Source organism: Anabrus simplex, chromosome 13, assembly GCF_040414725.1.
Source record: "Anabrus simplex isolate iqAnaSimp1 chromosome 13, ASM4041472v1, whole genome shotgun sequence".
Classification (NCBI taxonomy): Eukaryota; Metazoa; Arthropoda; class Insecta; order Orthoptera; family Tettigoniidae; genus Anabrus; species Anabrus simplex.
The window spans coordinates 82,206,877-82,226,953 of record NC_090277.1 but is presented as its reverse complement, the minus strand read 5'-3'; the positions used below and the strand labels follow the sequence as shown (position 1 = coordinate 82,226,953).

Sequence of the window (20,077 nt, the reverse complement as noted above, 5' to 3'; positions counted from 1 at the left end):
TCTTACAACAATCAGGGGATACCGCGGGTGTATTCTACATCTGTGTCCCCCACCCACAGGGCGTATTATAAAGTGCAGTCAGCATCATAATGAGAGAGTACACAGAAATACTTTCTCTTAAGGAAAGAGGGACATCTTTATGGTTTTTTTTTCCTTTTTCAGTTCAATGATCTATATAGCCTAAATAAAATTACAATTTCAGCTCTACACCTCAAATTTTTGTCTCAAACTTCATTTTTATCTCAGATTAGTTGAGTGGGTTCAGTGCAATTTTTGTCTCTCTGATTATTTGTGTAAACATCGTGGCTGAACAGAATTTCTTGAACATTAAAAAGAAAAGGACTCCCAGTTTGAAATTTTGTGCGGGATAAGAATTTCAATCCTTGACGTTTTTGCATCAAGTAAGGACAATTTTTATCAGTTATGGCTAATAAAGCAACCTATTTGTTGTGCTGTGTGAAGCAGACCTTGGATCTTCTCACCTATTGGACCTGACCTCAAACCAAACAAGATCAATGACCTATTTTCATCAAGTTGGCAGCCCTGTGTCCAGAAATGATGCAAGCTCTATCGCAGACAATAGCAAACTCTCCTTCATCACAGCTGGCCAAAAGCAACACAGAAAATGGTCGCATTTTTGCACATTTACAGATTTCTGGGGGCAGGTTGGTGGGTCCCTGCCTAGCATAAAAGAAGGATCTCTCTTCAATGCTACTTTTAGTATCACTTCCCATCATTTTTATATGCTTTCACTGCTTGCTTAAACATGGGTAACCACAATCAAATCACCATCCAGTGGTGGTGATTAGGAGGAGATGGGAGGGGTGGGGGGCAGGCACCCCCCCACCACCACCACCACTATGTGGAGAAAATTTTAAACTTTTATTCCATTTCAGCCACCTGAAACTTTTTTTTTTTTTAAGTATTAGTAAATTGAAGAACCTAACAGTTATTTTGAAACTAGGAATTATAAAGAAAAGGCAATTTGTACAAACCCTGTTGTTTTTTCAGCTAATCTTTCCTTTCATTAAATTTCATGGCAGTACCATAGTAACCGGTACTCAGAGTTTTGGTAACGTGAGCCACTACTAGGTGGCGCACGTGAGTTGACTGTCGCACTAGTAGTACTGAGAGGGAGTGCCAAGAGGAACGACAATGCTCCCAAGTGTTGCTTGTTGGTTTGATATAGCTATACGTTTTTTCTTGCCATACAGACAGTATGCACCGCGGCAATAGAAAAAAGCCTCTCGAAGGGAGTGTGGCCCCTCACTGTTCTCATGATAGAAATGAAATGGTGTAGGGCTTTTAGTGCCGGGAGTATCCAAGGACATGTTCGGCTCACCAGTGCAGGTCTTTTGACTTGACATCCGTAGATGACCTGCGCGTCGTAATGAGGATGAAATGATGAAGACGACACATACACCCAGCCCCCGTGCCAGCGAAATTAACCAATGATGGTTAAAATTCCCAACCCTTCCGGAATCGAACCCGGGACCCCTGTGACCAAAGGCCAGTACGCTAACCATTTAGCCATGGAGCCGGACTCTCATGACAGAGATTGGCCTGGATGTGCAAAGATAGGTTACAACTACTAAACTACCTTTTTTCCTGCTGTGAAGAGAGTATGCGCCGTGGCCTTTTAAACTTCCCTGGCCGCGTAATAATTTTTTCTTCTGCAATGGTTGGTTACAAAATCTCAGTCTCATGCTAGGTGTCAATGGCGTCATCCTCTTCCATACGTGAACTAATCACTGTTATAAGCAATGGAGTAAGGCGTTTGAAACAGTATTTTTGGTTATAAAAGTAAATGTACTTCTAGGGGCAGGTAGGTTGGTCCCTGGCAAGCATATTGAACTCATCTCTCTTCCACGATCATTTTAAGGTGAGAATAGCAGCATTTAAAGTAACATTTTACGTAATAATCCTTGTGTACCGGTTACCTATATTTCTACCAATTTCATTATATATTAATCAAAATAATTGGTGGGAATATGCACAAAATGTCACTTGATGCGGCTGATCGATTTGAACAGCACCACAGTAGGTAGCGGAGACTCGCACAGCAGTGTGTAGCATGTGCTGTAACAAAGGGTAGCAGGGGTATATTTCTGCCAAGGTCATGAACATTGAGGTACGATTCACTCGCTTGCCATGCTCATTCGTCAGTCTGGCTGTCACACTCAGTCAATGTGTCTATGGAATTCTATCTAGTGTCTGTTACTTTGTTACAGTGTAGTCAAATACTAAATGAATTTTTAATCGTATAATCATGCCATACTTCTATTTCAGTGTAATACATGTGTAATTTTTGTGCCTGTGGTGAAAGTTTGATTATTGAGTACTACTTTTACTGCACTTAAGTCACGCTTAATGTCTGTATTGAAATTCGCACAGAGAGCATTAAAAACTTACCTTTTTTGGCTATTTCTTCAATTTTTATGTCTACACCCACCCTGCGCTTCTAATTTCCAATCGCCGCTGTTGCCACCATCAGAAAAGTAAATGAATACCCTTTGCAACATACCTTAATGCAGAGGAGGGTAGAGTTCAGTAGCTGCACAGAATAAAATGTTCACTCTATTCTCTAAGGGAAAAGTGTCTTTGAACAGATTCAGAAAGGTAGCCAACAAAATGTCCCTTTTTCTTCCCAAGTGACAGAATGGAAGCTCTTCCATGCTTCATATGACGCCACTGATTTTTAATACTTCGAGTGTGCCCAAAGGGGCTGTCGTTAGGCATGACTGGTCACTCCTCCAGGTATCAACAATTTGAATCGAATGATAAAGGGAGATATAACTATTGTTCCTGGCAAAATCCAGTCTTCTATAACTTTCAGCATTGGATCCTTATTTCGACTTTCAACGGGAACAAATGTTTTTGAAATTACTCCTTCCAAGACCACCAAACCACCACTGTCCTTTAATGTATCTTCAATGATATTTGGATTACACGAATTTATTTTCGACTATTTCCATGACGACGTCCGTTCCTTCTATTTGTATCTTACTGGAATCCACCCACGCACAACCCCTGGCAGAAGTTACTCCAATCCACAATAGTTCTGCTTGTTATATACCTAACTTATGTCGCAGAAGAGGGAATCGCGGGTTAGGTTGTACACACCAGAGCACTGCAAAGTAACCTATATCGAACAATGAAAGTTTTTATTACCGAAGAAAGTGTTTCTTCCTGCCACTAGCCGACCAACCACACTCCACTCCTCCTCCAAAACGTTGACAGCATCGAAAAATTAATACATTTGTAGCTGACTTTACAGTTGACTTCGCACTATGTCCGCACTTTTCACAAATTCGTATTGTTGTTAACAACTCGTGTCGTTCATTCAACGTCAAAAACATCGCACGTCGTTCTGAAACTTGACTACAAGATCCTTTACCTTCAAACAGCAACCTCCACACAAATCATCACCCATCACCGCCATCACTAAAAACCAAAGAGAATAACAAAAAAATGTAAACATGCCTGATGCCAATACCAACCCACGGCCACGTTTACAACAACCGCAACAACCTATAATACAATCGCCACCGTTTCGATTCTCTGACGGCGGTGACTAGCATAAAAATAAATATAGAGTACAAGTAGACATGATATAGGCCTTTGGACATAAATCGTGTCAAGAAGATAAGATGAAATACTTTACGTTTCTCAGAGAACTACGTTCTGCGTTATCAGAAGAAAATCTCGACTGTCCTCGACAAACGTAAAGAATTTTACCTTATTTTCTTGACACGGCATAAGCCCAAAAGCCTTATCACGTGTATAAGCAAATACAGTAGAGACACTCTGCGAGATATCAAGCGACAACGATTAGAGCCCTCTCTAGCGGAGTGACCTGAGAGTTACTGATTCTGTCCTAAAAGCACGTGTATTTATTTGTGAAGCTTTTGGCGTTATTTATGCGCTTGCATTAAGTTGACATAAGTATATAGTAGCGTGTGTCATTTCTTTATATCTCCTCTCAATATGAGTGGAAAGATATGTGCTGTGTTTGGCTCCAATAACTATGAAGTGCAGAAAGATTCGCGGTCTTTCTTCCGTTTCCCTCGTGACAAGAAAATGTAAGTAAATATTGTGTTTGCATATATATTCTTCCAGTTACAAAGAGAATTTTATAGTACTTCCTAAACTTCTGACCTGCACGACCCACATTTTAACTAGCTTAAAATATAATGAGCTTATTTTATTGTATAGTGCAGTAGTTAACCTTCAATACCGATGTGTTATTGTAGGTGTGATCCGTGGGTTTGATTTAATTGAAGAAAATACATATACATATGCATATGTGTGTGGCTGGTTTTGATCCAAGCTACCCCATTTGGAATGCCGTAATGCGTTGTCATTCACTGAAGAAAATATGGGCGACTTAAGAAAGGTACATATTTTGTCCAAACAATATGATGATGCAAATTTGCTTTATCAAAATGTAATGGCATTATGGCAAGTACTGCTTGTAGGGAAAGTTTGAATGTTTTTGAGGCTAAATTTATAGATTTTCTTTCTGTTAGTAGGCTTCAAGTTAAAAGGAAAATTGTCCAGCTCGTAAATGTAAATTCAATGAATTGTGTGTAAGGAATGTGCAGATATTTTTGTTGACAAGTGTTTTAATGTGAAGGTACAATGCTTTTAAATTAGAAAAAAGACGAATCTAGCCGTGAACATTCAGGCAGGAATGCTAAACCTCAAGAAGTAATGCATAAATGAAAGATCAAGCCCTTTCACAGCAGTCCATTTCACATCTTTATTAAATATCTAATTTCAGTCTTTAAATAAGTGTTCATTCTTTTAACCAGAATTGCTTTAGCAACTTTCAAGTTAATATCTTAGTAACACTTTCTTTCTAAGCGTAATTTATTTATCCTTTTCCGTATATACGGTACATTTCCATTGATATTTGAATTTAACGGGAATTTTCAGGTCACGCCACTAGGAGTGGCACTTGCGACTTGTCTCCCATTTTAACAACGCTAAATCCGGAAGTCCACGAACCTACTACGCTGGCGCAGCAGGGGGAGAGGGGATACTCCCAAGTGGCGCGTCCCAGGTGACGGATAGAGGGGTCCTAACCTGCTTGCCGGCGGACTTGAGGGAAATAAAATACCTCTAGCAGACGAAACACACAACCCCCTATGGGAGGGGGATGCAGACGAAGAATGCACCCACGGTATCCCCTGCCTGTCATAAGATGCGACGAAGGGATGATCAAATTAGAACCATGAGACTACTTGGGATTAGTACCATCACACGGCGAACACCATAGGTCGCTTTTACTTATGCGTAGTACCACTATGTTAGGTACCAAATAGGTTTTGTGATTAGTAACAATAGAGTACGTTGGCGGCCTCTACAGTATCTGTGATTCGTACCCCTATATGTGCAACACCATGGGATGAGCGACACCATGGTTCTGCATTGCCTATGCCTAGTACCCACTATGTGAGGAACACCCCGGGATAGCGCGGGTCCCTGTGGTTAGTCCACTTTTCTGAGGAACATCATAGGTTTGTGTTGCCTGTAAATAGCGCCGCAGTGTGCGAAACACCATAGGTCTGCATTCCCTGTGTGAATTTCATTACCTGTGAGTAGTACCATACTTTGTGGAATGCCGCGAGTCTAAGCTACTTATGTTGCGGTACTAATCAAGACAAATACCATGGTTCTACTTTTCCAATGATAAGTACCATTATGAGAGGCCGATGACTTGGATTTTGGACCCCTTTGGACTAAAAGTGTTATCGATTTAGTATTATGCTATTGGTCAGTAATATTATTGTTTGACGTCAGTTTCTCTGAATGAGAAACATTGCGTGTCGGATCCACTGATTGTTTCAAATTCATATCCATCCATTCATTCTTCGCCCTCACATTTTGAATTCTGGTCAGTGGAGGCTTTTGGACTTTTAATTTGTCATTCCATTTCGTCCCATTTCGTACCATTAGGGGCCGATGACTGCTAAAAGTGTACAACAATCATCATCAAATCCGGAAGTGTCGCGTATTGTCTCTACTGTATTTGATATAAGTACGGGCCGTGAAAGCATCAATGGCAACATACAAGGCCGGGAAGTGGAGCCGGAGGAGCTACCTGACCGTGAAATCGGGTAAGGTACCTGGAACTGCTTTGCACCTGGATGCTCTGACCTGCAATACATATGAAAAAACATGACCAGTGTTGAAAAACGTAAAAGCGATGAGCGGGACTCGATCCAGTGATCCAGCGATTACGGAGCTTGAATGCTAATCACTCGACCATCACCATTTCGTGCTCGAGACCATAACGCACTGGTACATATTCCATGCAAAAATTCTCTTGCGATTTTCTCGAAATGCCTAAGTAGTACACCTTACTATTTGAAAATTACCTTGTCCTGATGGACTAATCAAAGTGTACAAAGTTTGGAGATAATCCGTGATCCAAACGTCATGGTCTCCCGTTGTTAAACATGTGTCGTGCGCTACACTGTGTTCTGGATGGGCGCGACTGAAGCCTGGAATCGAGAGTGTCGACACCATCGAATCTGAACACCGAGCTTGGTTCGCATGAAGCCTCGCGACTCCAACCTAACATGACTCTCGTTGCAGGGCCGCTAGCATGTTGAAGCGTGGAAAATACATCTCATCAAGATTATAAATGTTTTAAAGTGTACCTACACTTCGCAGTGATATGAAGTATATCAAAAGACTTCTTCTCTACAACAACAACATTATGCATATATGCCCAATTCCATACCTCATCAAGATTGTGAATTTCGACTTGTATCTACGCTCTTGAATACTATGAAGAATACTAAAAGACTTCTTCTCATATAATCCCACAGCTAAGTGAATAAAAAGTGCTTTAAGGAAATTCTAAAAACAATTTTTTCTTAGTGTCTACTACTATGTTTTAAGACCATCTTTAAAACCACTGTGTTTCAGATACGTTGTTCTACACGTGATATGACTGAAGATGACCTTTAAATAGATCAAAACTAGTCCCATTAAATGTTTCTTCTTCTTGTCCGTTTCACCCTCTTCTGGGTACGATAGATCTATTAATGGTTAGTGAGTCATGTTTTCCTGTCCTCCCAATACTTTTTCATTCTTTCAGATCTTGCCTTCCTCTCTTCTTCAGAAATTCTGTATAGTTGTTTGGGCTTCACCCTGTCCTAAAACCTCTTTATTTTATCTTTGGTTATTTTCTTTGCAGATCCATTTACAAGCATCTCATCTGTAATTTGGAATTCTCGTAGGTCCTTCTCAGTTTCCTTAAACCAGTTCGGCTTGGTTTTCTTATTACGGAAATAGTCGAAGATTTTTTTAGTTATCGTTTTCGGATCCATTCTTAGGATGTGGCCATAGAAGTCAATTCTCCTTTTCCTTACTGTGTTGGAAATCCTTTCTGATTTCCTATACAGGGTTTCTTTACTGATGTGTGAAAGTTCGTTAGTATGGAATTTGGGGCCTAGAATTTTTCGTAGTATTTTCCTTTCCTTTATCTCCAACTTTTCCATTGGACCATGTGTAGTTATAGATAGAGTTTCTGCAGCATAAAGGGCTTCAGGCGTGACTACTGTATTATAATGTCTCATCTTGGAATTCCACGAGAGAGATTTTTGTTATAGGTGTCTTTCGTAAGCTGGAAGGCTGTTTCTATTTTGGTTCGTCGAGATTCCATTGCTTTCTTCTCAAGACCATTCCAACTGATCCATTCACCACGGTATTTGAAATCTGTGACGATCTCTATTTTTTGTTCCCCCACTTTCAAATATTTTGCAGGATTCTTAATGTTGGTTATTATTTTGGTCTTCCCAAAGGCGATTTTGAGACCTATCTTCTCTGCTTGCTTCAGCAGTTCAAAGGACTGCTCCTTGGCTTCCTCCCACGTCTCAGCTAGTAAGGCCATGTCGTCTGCGAAAGCTAAACATTTGATCTTGATACACTTGTTTACCGAACCCAATCGAATTCCACCACTAGTTGTCTTATCCCATTCTCTGACTACCTTCTCCAAGGCACAATTGAACAGTATGGGGACAGTCTGTCACCCTGTCGGACACCAGTTTTGATCTCAAAAGGAGCCGACAATTCTCCCATGAATTTGACTTTGGAAAATGTATTAGAGTTTCTCTGATGAGGTTTGCTGTATAGACCGAATTCTTTGAGTACAGAAAGGAGACTTTCCCGGTCTAATGAGTCAACGCCATTTGGAAGAAAATAAAGGTGATAGCGTATGTTTTTGCCCTAGATTTCTGGTATGCTATGAGATTTTTAAGGTACAGGATTTGTTCCGGAAGGGATCTCCCCTCTCTGAATCCCGCTTGATATTCACCCAATTGATGATCTAACTGTCATTCTGTCCTATTAAGTAAGGCCTTCGAGAATATCTTATATGTAATATCCAAAAGTGATGTGCCTCTATAGTTGTTGGGGTTCATTTTATCCCCCTTCTTGTGGATTAGGTGGATGAGGGTCATCTTCCATTCTTCTGGAATTCTTTCTTTGACCCAGATGTCTTCAGAAACTTTTTGTAGGGATTCTATTGCTTCCTAGTTGGCATTCTTCCAAAGTTCGGCTGTGGTCTGGTTGTCTCCCAAAGCTTTGTTGTTTTTAAGGCTCGAAATGATCTTTTCTAGTTCCTCGAAGGTTGGCGGCTGTGAGTCAGGATTGGTATTTGTTGGGACATTAAATGTCATTTTTTTTCTACTGGCGTTTCACAGTTGAGGAGGTTTTCAAAGTAGTCGGTTAGTATACTGCAGTTATCAGTGTTGTTATGTGCTATATTTCCATTCTTGTCCCGTAACTGTAGAATCGGTGGCTTGTACTTCGTTGTTCTCTGTTTAAAGATTTTGTAGAAACCTCTTGTCTTGTTTTTGGTAAAGTCGTCATCTATTTGAATAAGCATCTGCTTTTCATAAGCCTGTTTAATTGTTTAACATTTTTTATTGACCATCTTTCTGATATTCAAGAAATTTTGTCTATTGCTTTCCGTTCATTGCGACTGCCATTTGTGCCATGTTTCCTTCCTTTGTTTCAATAGATCGTCACATTCTTCCAACCACCAAGCATGTTTTTTAACTTTTGTTATAGGGGCAAATTTTTTGGCTCTTGATAATAAGTTCTGTTTTATTTGATTCCAATTTTGTTTGTGTACATCCTTTGTCGCAAGATGGTATTCACTTGAATTTAAAATTTTCTCTGAGTCATATCATTTGCTTGTGTGTTTAAGGAGCTTATCTCTCCTTCTGGGGATGATTTTGATCTTTATCTTCGACATGTAATGGTCCGAGTCTACAAATTTACATTAACATGTTAATTAAATTTCATGAAAAAATTGAATTAAAATGCCAAAAAATTGAACTTTTTTTGAAAAACCATTAGTTGTATATGAATGAAATGTTTGTGATCTCTCTACTTTTATGTAGGTGACACTCCCACAAAGTTTAGTGAAAATCCATGCATTAGGTAAAAATACCTTTTTATCACTGGAGTGTCACCTTAGGAGGGGTGAAAAAGGGGTTTAATAATTATATGAGGATACTTATATCTTAAAAACTGAAGATGTTACAGTCATGAAAATTGGTATTAGGAATCTCCTTTTTTTTAAATAAAGAAACACGTATTATTTTGCTTTTTGGAAAGTCTACTTGAGATGGTGGAGTAAACAGGAGTGACAAAGGGGTAAATTTTTAAAATGAGTTTATCTACGATATATTTTCAAAACGTAACATGTTACAGACGTGAATATTGGTATTTGGTCTCTCCTCTAAAAGTAAAGGAACACGAATAATTTGTTTTCTGAAAATCCACTTATATGGAAGTGTTAAAGGGGTTGAATTTTTAAACTGAGCATATCTACAGTATATCTCAAAAACTTAACATGTTACAGATGTGAAAATTGGTATTTTTAACGTCTATTAAAAATAAAGTAATACGTATTTTTTGCTTCGGAAAAAACACTTAAGGGGTGGGGGTTGCAAGAAAGACTGAGAAAGGAGTTGATTTATTTTTATGAGGATACTTTTATCTCAAACAGAAGTTATACAGACATGAAAATTTGTATTTGAAATCTCCTCTAAAAATAAATAAAAACGTGTTTTGTTTTTGGAAAATCCAAGTAAGGGGAGGGTGATAAATGAATTGAAAAATGAGTTGAATCCTTTGTTTTATAATACTTATATCTCGAAAACAAAGGATGTTATGGACGAGAACATTGGTATTTGGAATGTCCTTTAAAAATAAGGACACACGTAATTTGTAGAGGGGGAGGGGGTGGGGAATCAACTTACGGGGAGTGTAAAAGGAGTTGAATTCTTTTTATGAGGATACAAATAAGAAGTGGACTTAAAACAATACACCCCTCGTTTTGACTGAGGGGGTAAGGAATGATGATAAAAACATGCATTTATATGAAACCCTTTGAATTTTTAGGTTAAAATTTCAAATGATATTCTAGGCGTTAAATAACAGAAGATTTGAAACAAATTTAAGTGCTCAGGGAGTTAAATGGGATTTAAGATCCGAAAACAAATATATTAATTCCCTTCTCCGAAACGGTTTAACGTACGAAAACAAAATTCTAAATGGCGGTATATATTTTAAATCCTAGATGTGAAATAGGAAATATTTTTAATCGTTCAACCCCTAAAGTATTAAATGAGGTTAACTCCGTAAACAAAATTACTCATCCCTCCAAAACTGTTTGACTTACAAAGTTGTAATTTTAAGAGAAGGGTCTTCTTTTATGTCCTAAGTGTAAAATATCATATTCTTAAAAATATTACTCCCCTAAGGGCTTTAAAGGTGGTTGACTCTCAAAAACACAATATCCATTCTTGTGAAACCGTTTCAGGCACAAACTTAATTTATTTTATCCTATATGTTAGTAAATATTTAAAAACATTCACCCCTTTAAAAAAATATTCATTCCTCCATTACTGTTCGACGTACAAAATCAAAATTTCAGAGGTTGGTCACTTTTACATCCTAGATGTTAAATAAAATAAGGTTTAAAACATCCAAATTATTCCATATTGGGTTCAAATGAGTGTTAGATCAGAAAATAAATAATCATTCCCCAAAAACTGTTTAATGTAGGAACTGAGTGTATTTTACAGGCTCAGCAGACAGTGGACTTTCTAAAATGCAAAACTTTGAAAACTCTCAGTTTAAAACCGTAGTGAACTACGGGTGTCTTGCTAGTGTCATGGTTAAAATATAGTTATTTACACTTACACTATGTCCTTAGTTGTATGTGTAACTTGTCTTCTTTGGAAACGAAATCTTAAGGGCCCCATGCACGCGCAGACTTAGTCGGAGGTAAGTCTGCGCAAACCAGTCTCTTCAGACATGTCTCTGTGTGTATGGCCGATAAGTCTGCCGACAAAAAGTCTGCAGGCAAGTCTCTGATATTCTGGCACTGCTTGAATTCAGCTGGAGACTTTGCGACAAAAGCGCTATCTCAGAGTTGCGGCAATAAATGTAAATGTGGTAACCTACAAATATGAAAACTGAAATAATTTTTGGCGCGTCTTCTTCGTGCAGAGCGCTACATTACGTCCAAATAACAACTCATCTTCTATATCGACTAATTAATTTCAATCCGTTTATATTTTTCAACCATCCGAAGTGCATAATCTTAAACAGAAAACAGCTGAACGCGTCGTATTCAACCTCCTCGGTAAATAATCATTTAGTCTGAGCGTGTGTGGGCAACTCCATACTTCCGACTTACCTCCCAGGGGCAAGTCTGTGGAGGTAAGTATTCCAGAAGTCTGCGCGTGTATGGGGCCCTTTAGGCAAAACTATGTAGGCAAGTCAATAAGTCTCTGCAATTTTGCTGTAATTGTCTTTAGGTCAGCTCTATGGCGTTGTGTGCTCACCAGCCGCTAGATGGTACCATTGTCTACATCTGTGGCAGGTTTCAGCATTAACAGATCAACGCAGCTTGCACTGTTGCGACATAAAGATGGCCGCAGCACTCTCTGTTTACACCAAGGAAGAATAGCATTTTGTAATCCGTTTTTTGTGGTCTAACCATGGCTAACATGCATGTGGTTTGCCACGTTGTCAACAGTCGCTCGCCTGTTATTCAGGATCATATCATGCACTGTTTCAATATTGGCATCAGTTAGGGCTGCAGAAGGACGCCTGGATTTTTCCTCATCCCTCACGCTTGTGCGACCCCTTTTGAACTGTTCAATCCACTGGCAAACACTTCGCTGTGGCAAAACATTGTCCCCGTATTGTGTCGAAAGTCTTCTATGAATTTCTGCTCCTGGCACACCCTCAGACCACACAAAAATGGATCACAGAATGCTGTTCTTCCTCGGTACAAACAGAGAGTGGCGCAGCCATCTTTTATGTCGCAACAGTGCAAGGTGTACTGATCGGATTTGTAACTCTGAAACCTACCATAGGCGTAGACAACGGTGCCATCTAGTGGCTGGTGAGCACACAACGCTATAGATCCAACCTAAAGACAATTACAGCAAAATCACCGATACTTATTGACTTGCCCTCGTATATGAATACGCAAAGTATAGATAAGAAATTTATAAATAATAATATGAATACGCATTCACAATTAAAAGAGATAAATAAGTTAATGTACTGGAAACACATAAAAAATTTCTTCCAGTAATGAATTACAATGTCTGTTGACATGGTAATGTTTTATCATGGTGTTGATTTGTACTGTATAACCTACGTATGTGTCTCTAATTATGTTAGGTAGCTAGGGATACAATGAAGTTCCTTTCAAATGTATTAACTTATACAGTCTAATCTTTATTAATTAGTTCTATCAAATGCTTAATTTTTAATTAAATTATTTTAATCCCTATAGTCATCATAGTCATCATCACACACATCACCCACAGGCTGGGTCTGTCTGAAACAATGATCTTCTCCCTTTTCTCCTGTCTTCCCACTACTTTTGTCATTACCCTGGTCCAGTCCTCTCCTCACTTTTGACGACTCTCCTCTATCCCTCTCAGCCACTTATCCCTTGGCTTTCCTCTTGAACTTTTCCTTGTATATCCACCTAGAGTATCTTCCTCCCTCTTCTTCATCTGGATGTGCCATATCTTCAAAGGATGTAGGCAGTCAATCTGGCCCAGGCCTCTCTACTAACAGCTGCTCCAAATAAGTCAACTGATGATGAATTGGACACTGGCAGAGTTGTCCCAACCACAAAATATGTCGGCGCCTAGGGCCTCTTCTTCCATTTACTTTTCCTCGAAGTACGAATTGTTGGAGATGGTATTTTTTGTTACGCATAATCTGGCCAAAACTACACTGTCTTCCTCTGATGGTCTTTGCAACTTCTAATTATTTTCTCATGCGCTGAAAAACAACGTTGTTCGTTACACGATACAACCAACATGTTCCGAGCATACGATGACAGCAGAGCTCAAAGGTATTTAACTGTTTAACTATCACGGCTGTGAGTGTCCAAGACTCCACACCGTAATACAGTACAAAGCGGAGAAGACATAACACTTAAGGACTCGGGTTCTAAGGTGAAGGTTTAAGTTCAGATTACTTAATACTTTCTTCATCCGACGGAATGCTACCCATATCTTCCTAGGTACTGGTATTCTATTCTCCAAAATTTTCTTCACGTGTCCATACCACCACTCTTGCTGTCTCGATCTTGTCCAGCAAGAGTTCCTCCTGTATTTCTAACTGATATTTTCATTTCTCATCCCATCATGTCTCGTTAGTCCTATACTGCTTACCAGAAACTTAATTTCCCCAGCCTAAACTTTGCTAGCTTTATGCTGCATACATCAGCACTTGTAGGTAGTAAGTTTGGTATATCACCTGTTTATTTCTTTTTGCAGGACATCAGTGCTCCAGATCAAGGTTCTAACATTTTTAACCACGCCTATTAACAGTGGATATGCTAAGAATTCCACCCACTTTACGACCAAATTGCAAGGCTAAATAAAGAAGAGCGCGATCACGCTCCTCGCGATTTTAGCGAGTCGGGAGGAGTGCACTTGCACTCCTTGGCACTCTGGGTTAACGAAAGCTTCTCCTTGTCTCTCCTGGTCCCTTATATTCTTTCCATTTATTCCTGTTCCCTCAATTATGAGATTCTCATGTACTTTATTTTTTTTACTCTATCAACAGCACGGTCATCTGTGGATGTAATATGCGATTTTACTACGCGAGAGCGGATTAGCCAGGAAGTGTACATAATGCCAACGTACTCAGAAATGGCAATTTGTATATAAAAATAGAACAAGGCTGGCATCCATTTCCACACGCAATCGTTCTCAGTGACAATAGTGAATGGTTTGAAAGAGTGGCTTAATATGCAAAAAAAAAAAAAAAACCTGAGTGATTTAGACATACTAAAAGTTCAGAGATTCAGTGTTGGCCATAAAGAATCCAGGACTCTTAACTGAAAAATGTATTGGAATTTAGAATGAAAAGTTTCCATGTGTGAACTGTTTAACAAAAGGTTTCATTCTCGACCCAACTGTCAGATTTGAAGCAGATGCACAACAGCCCGTTGAAGTCGATAAATTAAAAAATAAATTTAAAAAAAGGACATATTTACCAACCATTACATATTACCTCATTAAGTACAACCTTGAGGACATCGAGGTCATAGGGCTCATGCTGGGTGCAAGGGCCACCATTCCTAAACTACTGACCACCTACTTACGATGCTTTGGTGTACCGAATGAGAACATCGTGAGCTGGGGCATACAAACATTGAAAGCCTCCATAGCAATCTTGAGGCATCACCCCATCAGATTCTGAATTTGCATGCAACATCTTCAAGTGTTGCATTACACAGTGTAACTTACCTTACCAGCAAGAAACGGACATCTTAATGAAAATGAGGAATTTGGCAGGTATGCAGTAAAGCGAACAATTAATGACATATTTTATTAGCCTAATGGCAAGTATAGTTACAAAATAAAATTTGAATTAAAGTCAACATAATCAATACTTGTATTTCACTTTATGAGTTACAACTGGTCTTACTTTTTACAAAAAAAACTTTAGTTTATTATCCACCCAATCAAAACCAACGTTTTTGTAAAAAATAAGTTATGTCCATCAATACGGGCCCAACCATGAAATGTACTGCTTATATTAAAATTGGTCAGCACAGCCATCACCAGCTGAAAAACAATGGTAAAAAATATAATCCTTCTCATATGAACTAAAATACATACATGAAGTATACATTAAAAATATATGAACATTCATGAGGATAACTTAAAATTTCTCCCTTGAAAACAGTGGAATGTCATGTTAAAATCAATTGCAATTTACTTTACATTGCACAGACACAGATAGGTCTCAAGGCGACGATGAGATAGGAAAGGGCTAAGAGTGGGAAGGAAGCAGCATGACCTGGTGTGAAAATGGAAAATCATGGAAAAGTATCTTCAGTGCTGCCAACAGCAGGGTTCGAACCCATTATCTCATGAATGCAAGTTGTGCATCCCTAAACGAATGACCAACTTGCTTGGTAGAACAAACACAGATGCTAGAGAAATTTACTTCACAATGTAGATTGGGAGCTCACTCAGAAGTTGGCCACACTGGACTATTCTCCAGGCAACCTTTTGAGCAGACTAAAGCGGAACAGGGAGTATAGGCTAGGGGACACGTGAGTGCGAGGGCCTGCGCCTAGGGTGTTGTCACGTGGTAAGAGAGGGGTAAGGGTGCGCACATTTCCTGCCTCCTGTCAGCACAGGTTACAGCAGTGGTGTACCCAATGTGGAGCTGCCACACTTCTTCAGTAGATGTCTTGACCACGTGTATGTAGTTACTATCATAGTTCGTTCAAAACAGCACTGGTGGAATGGGAGTCCACAACTAGGAATATGTTAATGCATTCATTCTTTCAAATGTGCTCAAGTTACAATCGGTGAGCTGTGTTGTGTTGCAGTGGTGGAGTACAACCTTCACTCGTGCGCCACTTCATTTGGCAACCAACGCGAGTGTGACGAGCCAATGACATCACTTCCGTTTTAGTCCATTCAAAAGGTGGCTTGGAGTATAGCAGCTGTCAACAGCTTGTGAATTATGACAGTTTGAGTAGAACTGTTGTCAGGTTTTGAACTGGAATTGGAATGATAGTAGGTAGAGGAAGATGTCTAACGGGTTGCATCATGAATTGGGCTGACTTGCGAAGTATCGATCTTCTTGAAATAATTATCAGAAATTAATGGGATGATATCAAGAGTACCATAATACAAGTACCATAGCTGCCAACTTTTAGAAATAAAAATGGAAATATTTTTTAATTTTTGGATTTCATCACATATATTGCGCTACGCTCTAAGTGAAAAAAAGGACAGAATAAAAGGCTTACATATTTACAGTTACAATGTGAACTGACCATTAAATTTAAAATCTTAAAAAAATGGTAACAAGAAAATACACCTAATCACTCTCATTTATGACACATACATACGAATAATAGTACAGTCAAACCCCGATATCTCGAACCTCCATTACTTAAATTTTCTATTGTCATCAGGTCGCTGAGTGTGAGTTTCTCCCAGGTGATGTTAATCCCATAGGTTGCTATTGGTGATATGGCTGTCCTGAACAGTAGCATTGCTGTACCCAATGATATTTGTTGAATGTTGTAGATGGCTTTTATTGCTGCGGCTGCTCTTTCTTTGACATGGATATTGTAGGATGTTAAGAGTAGTTTGGAGGGTGACTCCAAGGTACTTGAATTTCAGCACTACTTCTAGAGGTTTGTTGTGCATGGTTATTGTTTTTTCAGGTGCATGTTTTCCTCCTTTCCTAAAGGTCATTTGTTTAGGTTTGTTGTGGTTTATTTGCAAACCATTTCTTTCTGCCCATGATGTGAGCCTGCTGAGGACCTCTTGGAGCTCTTCTATGTTTTCTGAGCCTATTGCCATATCATCTGTGTATACGCAATGTTGAGGTATCTATGATTATTTCTGTGATGTCTGCTGTCATGATGTTGAGTAAAATTGGGCTGATATGGTCACCTTGTAGGACTCCGTTTGTTTGGGTTACGTTTTTGGATAGGGTTATGTTGTCCGATATTTGGACATAGTTATATTTGAGGATATTCGAGATTATGATTGCTATCGGATGTGTAGCCCCTATTAGGTAATTGAGTTTCCGAACGAGTGTTGCTCTATCAACAAGGTCAAAAGCCTTACGATAATCTACGAAGTCTACAAAATGTTTCTTTCCTGGATGCTTCAATGTATCTTGGACTTCTTCTAATAGGAATTTTACGGCATGTAGTGTGCTTCTTCCCTTTCAGAAGCCGAATTGATTTTCTGGTATCTGGGAGTCTATTTCTTCTGCAAGCCTGGTTGTTAAGATTTTCATGAAGATTTTGAATGATGTATTTTCGAGGGCTATACCTCGATAGGAATCAGGATTGTCGGTTTCTCCTTTCTTAAACATCATTTTGATTGTTGACAATCTCTATTGCTCTGCGATTTCCCCAGTGTGCATGCATGTGTTGAATAGTTCTACCCAGTAGTCTAGCATGACAGGTAGAGAGTCTTTCAGGTGTTCTTTGCAGATGCTGTCTGGGCTGGGGGCCTTTCCATTTTTTGCTGCTGTTATTGTATTATATATTTCCTGCCTCATTATGGGGATGTGATTTCCCGTCATTGTTACTGGACTTAATTCAAAAGCTGTTGATCGGTGTTGGAGGTTGAGAATGCTTTTGAAATGGTTTTCCTATGATTCCATTGAGATATTATTTGTTGCTAAAATTTTTGGTTTCATAAGTACTAGGAATGGGTCATTTTGGGCGTTTGCAGCACGTCTCCTGACACCTTCCTCAATGTACTCCGTTCTTGTTTTCTTGATTAGTGATTTATATTTCTTCCTTTGTTCGGCGAATTGGGCCAGGTAATTCGGGTTCGATGTGTTCTTCGCTCGATGTAGTGCCAGCAGGGTCTTTTTCCGTTCATTGTAACAGTTTTTATTGAACCGTGGTTGTGATCTCCTTACTTTCGTGCGAGTTTGGCATGATTGAAGGGTTCTTGTACACATTTCCACTGCTTCAGTTAGTTCATGTCGTTGAACTAATAGCCTTGTTTTATCTATTTCATCACTGATATGTCTTAGTTTCTCTGGATCTAATTTCCTGGATATTTTCTTCCTTGGTTGTAGTGGCAACTGATCTTTATGAGTGATTTCAAAGACTGTCGAGATTGGTATATATTTCCTAATTGGGGCTATGGCTGAAGTCCATAATGCATTTTGACTGAATTTTTTAATGTCTGTACCTCTGTAAAAGACTAAGTCTATGGCGCTGGTTCCATTCGAGGCTATGTATGTCTTCACGTTGGGGCTATTAACAAGGACATAGCCGGCTTCTTCCAGTGCCTTTTTAATCAATTCTGTTCTGATGGTTGATTAGTCTATTCTTACATTTAGGTCGCCTGCGAAGATTACTTTCTCATCTATTTGCGTTTGTGACAAGGCCTCTGTTATTCTTTGACATATGTGGTTGAACATACTGTACATGCCAATGATTGATAGTAGGTTGGTCTTTACGATAATTACATTTTCTTCTTTTATTATTTGTTTTATTTTCCCTAAGTTCGGTTTGAGAAAGATCCCTCCTGCTGGTCTTCCTGTGGTCTGACGGGCGAATGAATGAATTCCGTAATATCCTTGAATGATGAAATCCTGTGTTAAGAATGTTTCTGTCAGTATAATGGCATTATAGTTGCTTAATGTCTCTATTGGAAAGAAAGGCAGAGCGTTTTTTATGCCTTCAATGTTCCATAGGAGCATATGTGTATATTTATTGTAGTTCTTCTCCTTCAGTACGGTTTGCTCTCTGAAAACGAAATCTTGTTACGATTGTTCTATTTGGCCAGAATTCTGGTCGTTCAGCATCTTCAAGGAATTTGAAAGCGAAACCTATTATGAAGGCCTTGTTTTCACTTCGTGTGTGAAGTTTTTTGCAATGGATATTATCTCTAATTCCATTTTTCTGTAGGTACTTCTTAACCTTCTCTTCTGTTGTGTTTCCTTTCAGATTGCTTAGGTAAAGCCATGCCATTTTGTCTGCAGCTTGTAGATCATCTTCTTGAACCCTTGGTTTGTGTGTTTCTTTTATTTATTACAGTTTTCCATTCTGTTTCTCCTGTATGGTTATGATCGTTATCGCTTCTGTCTGTTTTGTTATGGAGTTCTTCATTATCCCTGTGAGTAAGTACTGCATTCCTATTCAGGGTCCGAGTAATTTTTTCTTCAATAATTATATTTATTTTACTCGTTATGAAGTCCATCATATATCTTACAGTTTCTCTTAAATCCGCCAGATCCTCAGTTTCATTGCTCATGGGTTTGTTTTGCTGAATGAGCAGGGTTGTCCGTTCAAATAAATGCGAGCTTTGCATTCCACCGTCAGATGGGTGAAGTTGTGTGTTGTTGCTGTTTGTGGGTTCTTGGTTGTGGCCATCAGATGGCCCTATTTGTCTCGGAATCAAACTGTCTTCTCCCTCTGATATGTCTTATCTTTGGTATTCCATAACCTCGCTTTCAGAATCAATCATTTTGATGTTCTTGTCCTTCACTACATTAGTTATTATACCAAAGCAGTTCCTCAGATCGCTTACCGCTTTTAGTATGTCTTCTTTCCTCTCATTCTTAAGGTAACCACTTGTTTTTGTAATATTAACTATCGTTTTGAGAGTGTTCTCAATCTGTGTTTTCATCTGGTCCGCCACTGTTATATCTCAAGAGAATTCTAGGCATTGGGAAGTCAGCCCCTTCAAGGTTAACATATGTTCTAACCAAAGAGGACTACTTCATTGACGATATCAAAACACAGTTTTGTCTACCAAACACCAAGCCCTACGAGAATGCACGCCGAACCTTAAACGAGAATCTAAATGCTATTTGGTCCGAATTCTACTCCACGGACGCCATAATGACGGAAGAGTGGAAGCAAGCAAATTACGAGCTACGGCACATAATCACACGTTACGCCACTCGTGGATTTCACCACAAATTCTGCCAAACCAAAAACTTCCACCAGCCGGACAAAGACTGTATAACTTATGTAACCTGTGCAACGATCATT

The 20,077-nt window shown here is 39.1% G+C and overlaps 1 protein-coding gene across 8 annotated transcripts in view; it reads right to left on the bottom strand.

Moving 5' to 3' along the window:
* LOC136884941 (zinc finger protein OZF) overlaps window positions 1–3,463 on the bottom strand; it is a 150,854-nt gene extending 147,391 nt beyond the window's left edge. For 3 of the 8 annotated variants that reach the window (XM_068230114.1, XM_067157272.2, XM_067157270.2), the window contains exon 1: window positions 2,525–3,462. The gene's annotated coding sequence lies outside the window, so the exon portion shown is untranslated. Of the gene's footprint in view, window positions 1–2,412 lie in introns of all 8 variants that reach the window. The other 5 variants (XM_067157271.2, XM_067157266.2, XM_067157268.2 and 2 more) reach the window with 4 other exon arrangements.
* Between the last annotated feature and the right edge of the window lie 16,614 nt (window positions 3,464–20,077).